The following is a 12,434-nucleotide window of genomic DNA, read 5'->3' on the forward strand; positions in this document are numbered from 1 at the left end:
AATATGATTTCCTAGTCCTACAACTATGTATAATGTAGCTATAATAATAAATATTATGTATAATTCGGGGTGTCCCAAATGCGTTGCGCTGTAGGTAAGTACCTACGTATAATCGACGCATATATTGCAAACGTAATAATATATAAATATAAATCAGATGTTATAACGCCTATAAGGCCCACCTGCAGTTATCCTCAGCATCGGGGGGGGGGGGGGGGGGGGGAGACCATAATGATATTATAGCAGTAAAGTATGTAATATACGTATGGGTGCTGCAGCGGCGGTGGTTCAATACTGTTTTCAGAATAGCCTCCTAAGTATAGTATATTCGTGTTAATGTCCTCGAGATAGGCTACGAAAACTTTACGCCTGTTAACCTATATATATATATAATATACACTTAATCGTTCGGGTTACTAACAATCAAAACACAACAATACGCGGCATATGTACCTACGTATATGCTGCATGTTGTATTAAGTAAAGGCTGTTGTATAGGTATTTAAAACCTGCAGACCCACCCCTGCAGTAGTTCGTTCAAATTTCAAAATATATGGACAAAAATTAATGTATAGAGTTCTTGATGAAATCAAAAAATGTATCATATTTCGAATTATAAGATTCTGAGATCTGACCGGATGAATGATCAATATACTTTGATGTTATAATATATAGTTGCCTATACAATTTACGTAATATAATGTTATTAATTATTAATTAATTATATATTTTTGTGTGTCACCTTATTTTTGAGGAGCATTTAGATGATCCGAAAAAAAATTGCGTATAAAAACATTTTATAATGAGATCATGTATCTAGACAAAATTAGATATTTAAGAAAATATATACCCAATTTTACTTACAATTGATTATAGGTACTTCTTAATAGTAACATAAATTAGCATGTAGAGTACAGCAATATAATCGCGTAATTATATAAACTTATTATTTATTAATATTACTGAGTATATATTATATTATGTACTGCGGTTAGACTCAGAATCGTTTTTATCGAATGCAACGATTTTTCACTGTATTAAATTTTAACACACCCATCATTACAGTAAATCAATTCTCAATGATTGTGCACACTACTAGAGTACTATATGGACACATAATAATATAATGTACAGAAAAGCCCAGAGTACTTCTGCTCACTCTTTTTAACTTGAACTCTTTTTTGCTTAGAATTTCGTCTAACGATCAACACGAGATCAAATAAATAATAACTTGTATAAAATGTATCTTAATTCATTTTATAATTATTGATTAAACGTATCGTCACTAAATTAAGCTTTTCAAACATTTTACTTAGAATAATATACAACATACGACCAATTTATTGAGAATGAACACGTTTTTGTTGTGTTACAATTTGGATATCCATTAATTTTGATATCACTAAATCTGTTGGTGAATGAGCACTCCATTCTGCGGTATTGGCTGTAGTACAAAATTTGTGGAAGTTTTCTGGACCGTTTGTTGTTCTATAATCTATAGATTTAACTTATTTTCTTAGTTAAATACAACTGTAAAATTCCGAAAATTTGGCAACGTCGCACACAAACAAAATTAATTTAACGCACGGAATCGTGTTATGAAAAAGGTCTGATAAGCGCCATATATAAGTACTCAGATGTACTTAATGAAATATATATATATATGTGTGTGTGTATATAAATATAAATGCTCTTGACCGAGACAATAACGCTAGAGTCGAGATAAATTAATATATAACGAGTTCGTGATCTTGGTTCAAATTTATGCTCATCAACCTGCAATACGAGTTGTGAATATTTGAAAATATCAACTTTCCAAAGTTTGTTAAGTTCCGTTGTCATCATGTTTCATTTTTATAATAATTGTGTTCATTACATTATTATTTGTATAGAAAGAAATGAACTGTACATTTTATTATAGATATATTATATACAACTATCTCGGATAAACGACGGAACATTGAACATTTTTCACTCGGCGGCCTTTATTTCTCTCTCTCTTTTCGTGCTATGTTTCTGACGCTTCTTTTTATACCGGCTTTACCGATATATATTATTATTATTATTATTATTATTAATAATATAATGATTGGATTGCGCGTCAAACGGTTAAATCTGCAGGTTTGCAACACGATATACAATTAAAAACCTATTGTGTATTACCACAGTGCACGATTCATTTTATTTTAAATCCATTCCCGTCGATAAATTATTAGTGTTCGTTCATCATCAACTCCATACATTTTATTTTATACACCTTAAACGAATGGAAATCATATTATTATACTGCGACGAATTAACCGCGGCGCGCGCCATTGTCATAGCGCACAAACAACACATTTTTATGTTATTACTACCTATTATAATGGTATAATAATATTTTTATATCACGACGACCTAGCCGACGCGCATCACGCACAAATAATATTTTTTTTTTATACCATTATAATATTATTGTTATATATATAGGTATATAAACTGCACCCAAAATGTACAGGTATAAACAACCACACGCGTCAATCGATGTTAAAAATAAAATAATAATATATATCATCCGATAACGTTTTTTTCTTCTTCTGAGATTTCATTTTTCATAATATTTTTTCTTGTAGGCATTTTTAACACGATAATAATGTATAAATCGTCATGGCCGAAGGTGCACAAATTTCAGCGTGCGCCTAAATAAATGTACAGGCGTATATACCTATATGCTTTCATGCTTTAAGAGCGGATAACGAATTTGATACAATAATAATGCTTAAACGATTCAGTGCGCTGCAGCAATAACTGCACAGTGCCCAGACAGTGTATTGTCGACTGTCGACGTCGTTCTTCACCGTTTGCAATGCACAAGTAGGTACTGTTAAATAATAATATGTGTGTATAGTAATAGCCAAAAGCACAAGACCGGGAAGAAATTATTTTAATTTTTTTTTATCATTATCATTATTATTATAGTGTTCGAACGGCACTGGAAGACAGACTTTTCGTAATATTATTGTATTATTATTATAATTATTATGAGACGCTGCAAGTCGTTCGTTATTGTTATTGTTATTATCACCCTCTCGTTATAGTTGTTGTTTTCGCGCGTTAATAGACGGTAAAGTCGTCGAATTATCATGATATTACAGCATATTAATATAGTGGAATGCTGTGCGAATTTTGATTTTGATTCGAGTCCGTGTCCCGTGAAGTTAGTTGACTGCCAACATTTTAAACCTTCGATTCTAGTTTTCTCAGTATAAAGTTAGTCTTCAATTGTATCTAAGTACACGCGTAAGCATCACAAATCGTCAGTTTTTGAATTCAGCCGTTTTCAATTTCCACAAAAGCTTATATCGTGGCAAACTTCTTCGAAATTACGATAACGAAAAATGACTTCCTCGAAATCCAATTCAAAGATTTCTTAAATCATTCCCAAAGTTTGCTAATGGTTTACAAGAACTCGCAAATAAAAATTTTGATACATATATCAAAGATAAAATTACCTTGATATAGTAGGGTAGGTACTCGTATAAGTACTATTCAACCATATAACATTTTCGTAAATTCGCATACGAGCCACGAGTGATAAAAAAAATACAGTGAGTTGTAAACTTGAACCGTTTTTGATATTGAATTCCAGTTAATTATGACTTTAATATTGTACTTAATAAAATGTTGATCGAACTTAACACCGAGTGGTTTTAATGAAGAAAAATCGAAAGCAAAATAATCGGAAATAAAACGTCCATAATAGTTCAAAGCCCAAGCTTGTGGTTGTGGCATCAGTTAATTCAGCATCATAAATTCGTTGGTTTCTGGGTAATAAACAAACTGCAAAGAGTTCCCGAAAATTTAAAACGACATCAAAGGTCGGCAGTGAGACAATAAGCAAATGTGGTGAACCGACTCACTTAATGAACCTATTGAAGTTGAAGACTCCCAACATGCATTGCTTCAATGTGTGCCGACGGACATATGGAAGGACGAGTGCATTAACATAATAAAATAATACCACACAGTGTTCACTACAGTAAAATATGAAATTAATATTTGAAAATGAATGAATTTATTTGACTTTTCTTCGTCTCTCTTTCGCATATTCATATTATAATGAGCAGGTTCGTGTATGTGAGCATGTGTAAATAACAGGGTATATACAGGTATACACTGAAGAAATGGTGCAAAAAAAAATAATACGATCCCGAGCGTAAACGCGAGTCAGACTTTAATTCAATGCGGTCCACACACAAGTCACAATTAGTCGTTCGCCGATCTCGTAAAACAGACGAGACGATACTTCGGATACTTATATAGTTATATATATATATATATTCTATATAAAGACAGACACTGCACCGGTATGTATATGCGGGACTTATATACACTTATATAATAATGGTATATATGCATAGGTACACGCGTATGTTTAATTCTTTTACTTAGTTAAAGGGCGGTGAATAGGAACAAATCTATATAAATGCCGGTCCGAATTAGACGCACAGACCCCAATCTGACGCTGGTAAACTATAATTAGCATTACTGTCTGTGTTTATGTGTGTGTGAATGCAAGAGTATATGGGTGTGTATGTGTGTGTGTGTGTACGACGCCACAGCAGACGGCGAAATAATATAATATAGGTATATGTATATATTTTTATTATACGCATATAAAATAACCTCGTTTAGGCAGCTCACCCGACTAAACCAAATTAAATATCGTAGGTACTATATGTACATTATATACACGGTATGTGTGTGTGTGTGTGTATACATACCAGATACCAGTTTAGGAAGAACATTTAAGCAGTTCGCCATGCGGACACGACCGAGAAATGAGACGTAAACCTGGTACTCGAGGAGCCGTCGCGTCGTGGTCATAATACAAATTATAATACATACGCGATAGGTACACGCCCGCTACATATAGGTTTGATAATATAATAATAATAACAACGTACCAATACTCGGAGAACTCTAGAAGGTCAGCTTCCGAAGACGTTCGAAAAAATAATAAAAACAATTAAACGCTCAATATATTATATATTAAAATTATAATACATAAACGGCCGTGATAATAATACGCACGTGTGTGCAGTGTGCGTACACTCTTCGACTACAAATGTTACGTGTGATGTCTGACTTAATCAACGAGTGTATAAAATATATATGTATAAACATGGAAGGAACGGGTGGCACTTGTCCATGTCGAATTGGATAATATTCGACGACCGAATACCGTTTAACCGGCGCGCAATATTTGTGAACCGACAGATATTCAATAAAGGCAGGTATATATGACGTATAAAATAATAGACGAGAACCCGTGATAATATCGTTATTGTTATTATAAAATATTATGTCCAGGCAACTTCGCTACCATGTTCTGTGTTATTAATATCAGTAATAATCTAATATAGCGCAACACGGGTAGCCGGCTGCCGTGAATTTCATCATAATATAATACTCGTATTATATAACATTAAGCTGGAATCGTTTAGAGAGATTTGTTTTCATCGAAAATGTAGGTATAATGACTAAATTGTGAAGACTGTACCTATTTATAATTTAATAACGGAGTACAATCAATGATTATGTTCGACGACCAAAATATTTAAAAAATTTCCACATCCAAGTATAATATAATATACTATACAATTTAAGGTATTCCTAGGAATATAAATATATTAAACACTTGCAGTTTTATTCATACTATTGAGAGTGAAAGAGAAGATTCTCTAATATTTTCTTGACATTTTTCTACTTCGTATTTTGTACAGAAAAACAAAAACGGGGTCATCGTAAATCAAATACATTCGCCATTAATTTTGTTCATCGTGCCGCTCTGCAGAATCTTTTTTTTTCTTTTTCTTTTTTTTTTTATTTATAAAGTTTTCCTGACAATTATTGGTCATCTAAACTTAAGGCTAAAAGAATATAATATTTTGACGTTAGCAGAATCTAAAGCATACTCTTATCGAGTAAATATTATATCGCTTAAATATTATAATGACAAAAACCAATATTTTCTCGATCAAAATCAAAAAAAAAATTATGAAATTATGTTATACTACAAAGAGTATGAATTTGAATTGTATATTTCTAATCATACATCTACCCACGTACTCATATCACATACGACATACCTAAACAATATTTTGCTAAACTCCCAAAACATTCCACTCCTGTATAAAGGTTTCACGCTTCACACCTTAACCATTATGAATAATGTGACTCCGGATGTAACGACCGTACGATCTTCGTAGACAAACGCGAGATAATAAATATATATTTATGTTTAATGTATACATAAAAAGAAAAAAACGATACCAATCATACATATGATTATTATTACAATATCACATCATACCTGGTTCCGATGTGACTATGTTATTGTAATAATCAAATAACACAAATTCATTCGTAAACGGTAATCGTGACACAAATGCATTTTATTACATGTGTGGACATAAAGGTATTCAGAGCGTATTTATCCTTATTGTTTATATCTGCCATACGACTATAATTCTGGGGTGCTACAATGAGAGTTGCTGAAAATGATTAATATATAGGTAATCATAATATCATAATGTTATTATTACAGAAATAAAATACGTTTCGAATACATTTTACGTATTTAAGTGCAATAATGTTTCAAACAAAATTAAATACGAACTATATAAAATATGTTTATGAACATTTTCAAAGTCCAGAATTTGTTTCCTTAAGTTGTTTTTTGAGTTATACTCAGGTATGATTTTTAAAGTTTAAATATTGTTTAAACGATCGAACAACAAAGTATACAGTTAACAAATAATCATGATGCAATCCAACATTTAACATTAGGAACTTGGGACTTTCTTTAGCATTCAGTATACTATAGTAATTTTATTCGCAGAATATCCATTTTAAATCCTTTTTACAATATTATTATATAATATTGTCTTAACATTAACGTTTATTTAGAATACGAATTATCTAGTGTATGAAAAATTGAAAAAATATAATCTATTATATTGAACAAACAAATAAATAATTATGTAAACATGAAATATTTTTTTAAATATACTCTGTAGTCAATACACTTTATTGGACGTGAATATAATAATATATACATTGGTATCCTCCAATACGGCATACGTGATTAAAATAACAAAACACCCGGTAAAAAACAAAATAAATAAAATCACGTGTTGACACAATGATGCGTACGCTTGGTACACAAAATAAAAAATATATAATAATATCGAGTGCACACACGACATAGTATATTTGTGTATATAGTGTATGTATATATGTATATTTATTTGTACATAGAGATTATTGTTTGAAAATTGGCGATTGTATGAAATCGAAATGGAATGTTTATCTCATTAAATCAAATGTCATTGGTGGTGGTGGGTAACTTATTCTATTATGTTTCTCGTTTAGTGAATTATACAAACAGTATTTTTATTATTATGCATATTATACTATATCATTATAGGAAACACATAAAATTAGTGAAAGAGCGCTCACAGTGTTACGATATCTATAAATATAGCAACGCATCATATTATTATTATATTATTTCTAAATTTCATTCGGTTGTATAGAACATAACGAAATGATTATGATTTATGAGAGAACATTTCTACGTAATTTATAAGGGGTTTTTTTTGGTAGCCATCTTTAACAACGTTTGAGAAAAATGAAAATATCAATCCTGAACACTTGGTATTTTACATATTTTCAGATGGGGTCCAGTATAGGTACCTAATTGCAGTTGATAGTTGGTAACGGTGAGTAATAAATTATAAGATGGATATAATTATAAACCTAGAATTCTAATTCACTAAAACATGTTGACACAGATCGATTAGTGAACCTATAATATTATTAGTAATATTATTATTTATAATAACTTAATACTTATTAGTTATTAGTTATTAATAATGACTTATTAGGTACCGCTGGTTATAGTGCAATTTAAGACTTAAAACTCACTTATTACCTAATTATAAAATGAAATCGAAAGAGAATGTCAGATATCTATATTAAACAATAGCCAGAAGAAAAAAATATTTGTTGTTATAAATATTATTTAGTACGTATTTTTTTAATTTACGATTTTCGTAGGTAAATATCCATATTTTTTAAGCACAATTTTAATTTTGATTAACAGATCAGTCAGTCTATATCCCCAAAATCTTGTATTATTTAGATTGTCTAACCAACAGTGTTCCCTTTTAAATCTAAAACAAATTAAATTGACCTCATGACATCCTCGCCCGCACTTCGTTACCAAAAATCTATAATGTTTCCTAATTTATCTCTTTAATCACGATTACGTATACTTATTATTTACAATACAATATTGTATCGTGTAACACGCAGACCATACGAGCCCTTTTCATACGATTAGTTATTATTAGTGTGCTGAAACCGAAAGTTGGTGTCTTATATTAAGTTATTTTTTCCCTCATAATCTCGTTGAATACTTCCTTTGACGAACATTTATCTTCATTTGTTATTAAAATTACATTATCTGCGGACAGGTCCAGCATCACTTCCTATCTTTATGCGCGCGCGCATATTTTTATGTGCGTGTAATAGTTAAACTCTTGTTGACGAAAAAATCCTTTCTGGTTTCTGCGCCATTCTGCCTATTCAACGTATCGTATATTTTTCCTTATTTTCAAAATTAAGATGAAATTAATGTTTTTACTGATCATTATGCAGGCTATCCTATCTAGTTTCAAATTAACTATACTATTGGAGACGCGCAGTCATTGTGCAAGCACTATAACATTATGATTTTCTCAATATTTCTCTGTAAAATTACAATCGTCGAAAAAATTTTAACGCGTACTGCAGGATACAAGTTTTACTCAATATTTTGTAAGTGAAATTTAAAACTATAAGCATCTAAAAGAATGTTATTACGCACGGCTTTCGTATTATTCTATGATAATACATAAATACGTAATAATATAGTATTATGAATAATAACAAATAAATAATAATCCTTATACAAGTCATGAACGTTATTTTTGTAAAATATAATTATTTCGTATAGGTACCTATATTAAAACAACATTGTTACGTACAGTAGCTGCGGTACCTATAGTAATATAGAAATCCAAATTCATAAAATTTATATTATGTAATAATGTAGGTACCTACTGTTATAAATATAACATTCCTATAAAGCTAATTTTATATGAAAACTTTATCATAAGGTTAGGTTACTTTTTTAAAGTAATGTCACTTTTTCTTATTAATTTGAATATTTAATAATTAAATTTCTACTGCAATAGCTTCAAAATAGTCTGATTGGAACGAGTGGAAAATTATTATACTGATCAATCTTCACGTAACTTGTGATTAGTGTTATGATACCTACATTACATTTTGGAAAAGTCTTATCTATGCACTTTTATAGTGCAGTAGACGCATAGTGTATACTATTGAAATACGTTCCTCTGAATTCTGATAAAATATATAAACTGTCTTTTAAAAAAAACTAGAAAATAAAATCGTGATTTTTAATTTAAATTTTAAATCCAGCTGATACATAATAGGTTATAATCTTACTACGTAGTTTCATCAACATATCGTTTTTCTTGCTCCGATAACCCACGTTGTATCTATACCTAACGTGTGTTGTGTCTCCCGTAGATCGTGTCAGATTTCATTTACTGTCGTATCTACTACCTAGCTAATGAATATGAATATCAATTTCTTGTCAATAAATGTTAAAATGTTCGTTGATCAACCACAAATTATTGTTTATATTTGAAAATCAACCCGACGGTTTATAATACTGAACCTACACTCTGCTATTTTTTTAGGATTTTATTTTGCCTATCCAACCCGAAATTCTTTTATCCGAAAAATAATCTTTTAAAATTATCAGTTGTTATTTATATTTATAGTTATAAAGTTGTATGATATTATTGAAGCAAGCATAGGGTAGGTACCTAAATAGATTCATATTAGTACCTAGCTAGAGTAAACGATACTTAACAATAGGTACCGATCATATAACATACAAATATATTGTGTCTAGACAATAACGACAAGTTGGTATATAACTCGAACAAACACTAAACATAGTATAATGAATCATTAAAATTAGCTTATAAAGTCTTTTAAACACGATTTAATGGTTCGTGATTGGTTCATTAAAATTTTAGTGAATCCTATTTAAATGAATAAATATTTTTGATGCAACTAGGAATTAATAAAATATTAATTGTCACAAAGTGATGATATTTATATTATATAAAAATATCGCATGCGCCTACCATTAAATTCAAAAACACGCAGGACGGAATCGGAAAAGGTATTCTGGTCAATTTATTGAATAGTACCTATTACGTAAATTCGCACAGCTGCCTATTCCCTATAGCCGTTTTGATATCATAGATTGATTTTAAATCTTGGTTGATATATCGTTATGGTAAAATATATAATATAGATACCTACTTGGACTACCGTAGCAACTTGCATCCTTCCAGGTAGTAGAAAACGAGCAGTTCAAATATCAAACGTAGACGAAAGTCGATAAGAAATGAATATTTTGGAATAATTCACAACACGTATAACCCTGCAGTAAATGTGTAAGTATACACATCACATAGCTATTTAAATATTCATTGATCAGATGATGTTTTTATTTGTCAACAAAAGCTTCATATTATAATATTATATTACATGTATTAATCAATTCAACAAAATATAATATATTATATTATACTCGTAGATATACCTATTCCAATTTAATTGATTGATAAAAATAGTTAAACCGATAACAAACGTATGTGTAGATTATTTAATTAAAAAGACCTAATTTTACCGGCGATTGCATAAACAATTACTAAACATCAATATTATGAGCTAATAATGGTCTCTTAGCATGATTTAGTGATTTATGATTCGTTCATTTAGTGAGTCGTTAGACAAACGTATCAAATTTTTTATGCATTCCGGCATTTTTGAGCATAAACTACATTAATTATACATTTATACACATACAACCATCACCAAAATAAAAATGATTGTTATTTTTAACTTCTTTAATGAAAAATTCAAATAAATAAATTTAAATAACACCAATACTATCGTATATAATTGCATATCAAAGGACTAAATTATTAATATTTCCTTTGTAATTTTTTGTGTTTTGTAAGTTTTATTTAAATTACAAATTATTGTCAAATATTTAAATGCAATTAATTAATTTTCCGAGTACGCGTTCAACGAATCATCTCCAAATTCATTAAAATACACTATAAATCATAAGCAATATACACATTACACATATAATAATATGTGCATGTAAACGTTTTTACACACATTATTATGATATCATATTATGTATTAGACATCGCGTTCTTTCCATTCCGGTGATTTCAAAAGTATACTTTTATCCGATCCGAAATCGGTACGAAAAAGAAAAATTGAGCGCCGAAAACGACTCGGAGGAGAAAAAATTAAAATTTATAAAATCGACTACTACGTTACAAAAATCATATATTAATTAATATTAGTAAATGATGGGCTGCACATCGTGCGTGTTACAGTTAAAATAATATTCTATTAATACGACGTACTTAATATTATACCAGTCTAATTAATATACGAATTACCGATGTGGAGGGACTCACCTGGTTGACGTAGAGACGTCGGCGGCGGACAGTGGAACGGCAACAGTAGCAGCGAGACGAGTGGGTTCGATTGGATGATGGTACCGGTACGCGGAAAAGTCTATACCGATTCGGCGGGTACGGGACGACGAAAAGTTTTACGGGTCATCGATGACATAATACCGCGATAATTGTTCGAGGGGGGGGAGGGGGTTAAAGAAAATAGAAAAACGAAAAAAATAAACAAATAAAAAAACGCGAAAAATAATAATAACGTTAATGTCGGAAAGTCATTCGCACGAGATCGGCGGAGGTGTGATAGACGGACGACCAACACGCGGCGACGGCGTCACGCGTACGACTGTCGCGACCGTCGGGAAGGGACTGCATTCCAGAAGCCGGTAGTCTGGTGGCGGCGGCGCGGCGGCATCGGTAGTCGTAGCAGTGGCGGCGGCGATTGACGGTGGATGGGTTTGACGGTGGGAGGGGGGCGGGGAGGCGGCGTGTCGAGATGTACGCGCGCGACCGTCCGGCGTTATAGTTGCCGACGCTCCCGATAGGGCGGACTCCCGCCGAAGATACTGGTTTTAGGAATATTATTATTATTATTATTATTATTAATAATATTATATCGGTACAACTTCAACTCCCGTCGTCATACTTGTTACTCGTCGTCGTTATTATTATTACTATTACCGGCAGGTATAGGTACGTATATTATGTATTATTTTTTTTCCCAAGTAAACTAGTCTAGCGACCGAGATTCGAGAGGAAAAAAAAAGCGATAATAATTTGCACCTGCTCCCGATGCCTTGGCAC

At 31.2% G+C, this 12,434-nt stretch overlaps 1 protein-coding gene across 1 annotated transcript in view; it reads right to left on the bottom strand.

The window, feature by feature from the left end:
- rst (irregular chiasm C-roughest) overlaps positions 1 to 11,985 on the bottom strand; it is a 266,079-nt gene extending 254,094 nt beyond the window's left edge. Inside the window, exon 1 of the mRNA XM_089215933.1 lies at positions 11,637 to 11,985. The gene's annotated coding sequence lies outside the window, so the exon portion shown is untranslated. The remainder of the gene's footprint in view (positions 1 to 11,636) is intronic.
- Positions 11,986 to 12,434: the final 449 nt, after the last annotated feature.

The sequence above is a fragment of the Diuraphis noxia genome, unplaced genomic scaffold (genome assembly GCF_037042655.1).
Source record: "Diuraphis noxia isolate RWA-SAM2 unplaced genomic scaffold, SU_Dnox_SAM2 contig0001, whole genome shotgun sequence".
Taxonomy (NCBI): domain Eukaryota; kingdom Metazoa; phylum Arthropoda; class Insecta; order Hemiptera; family Aphididae; genus Diuraphis; species Diuraphis noxia.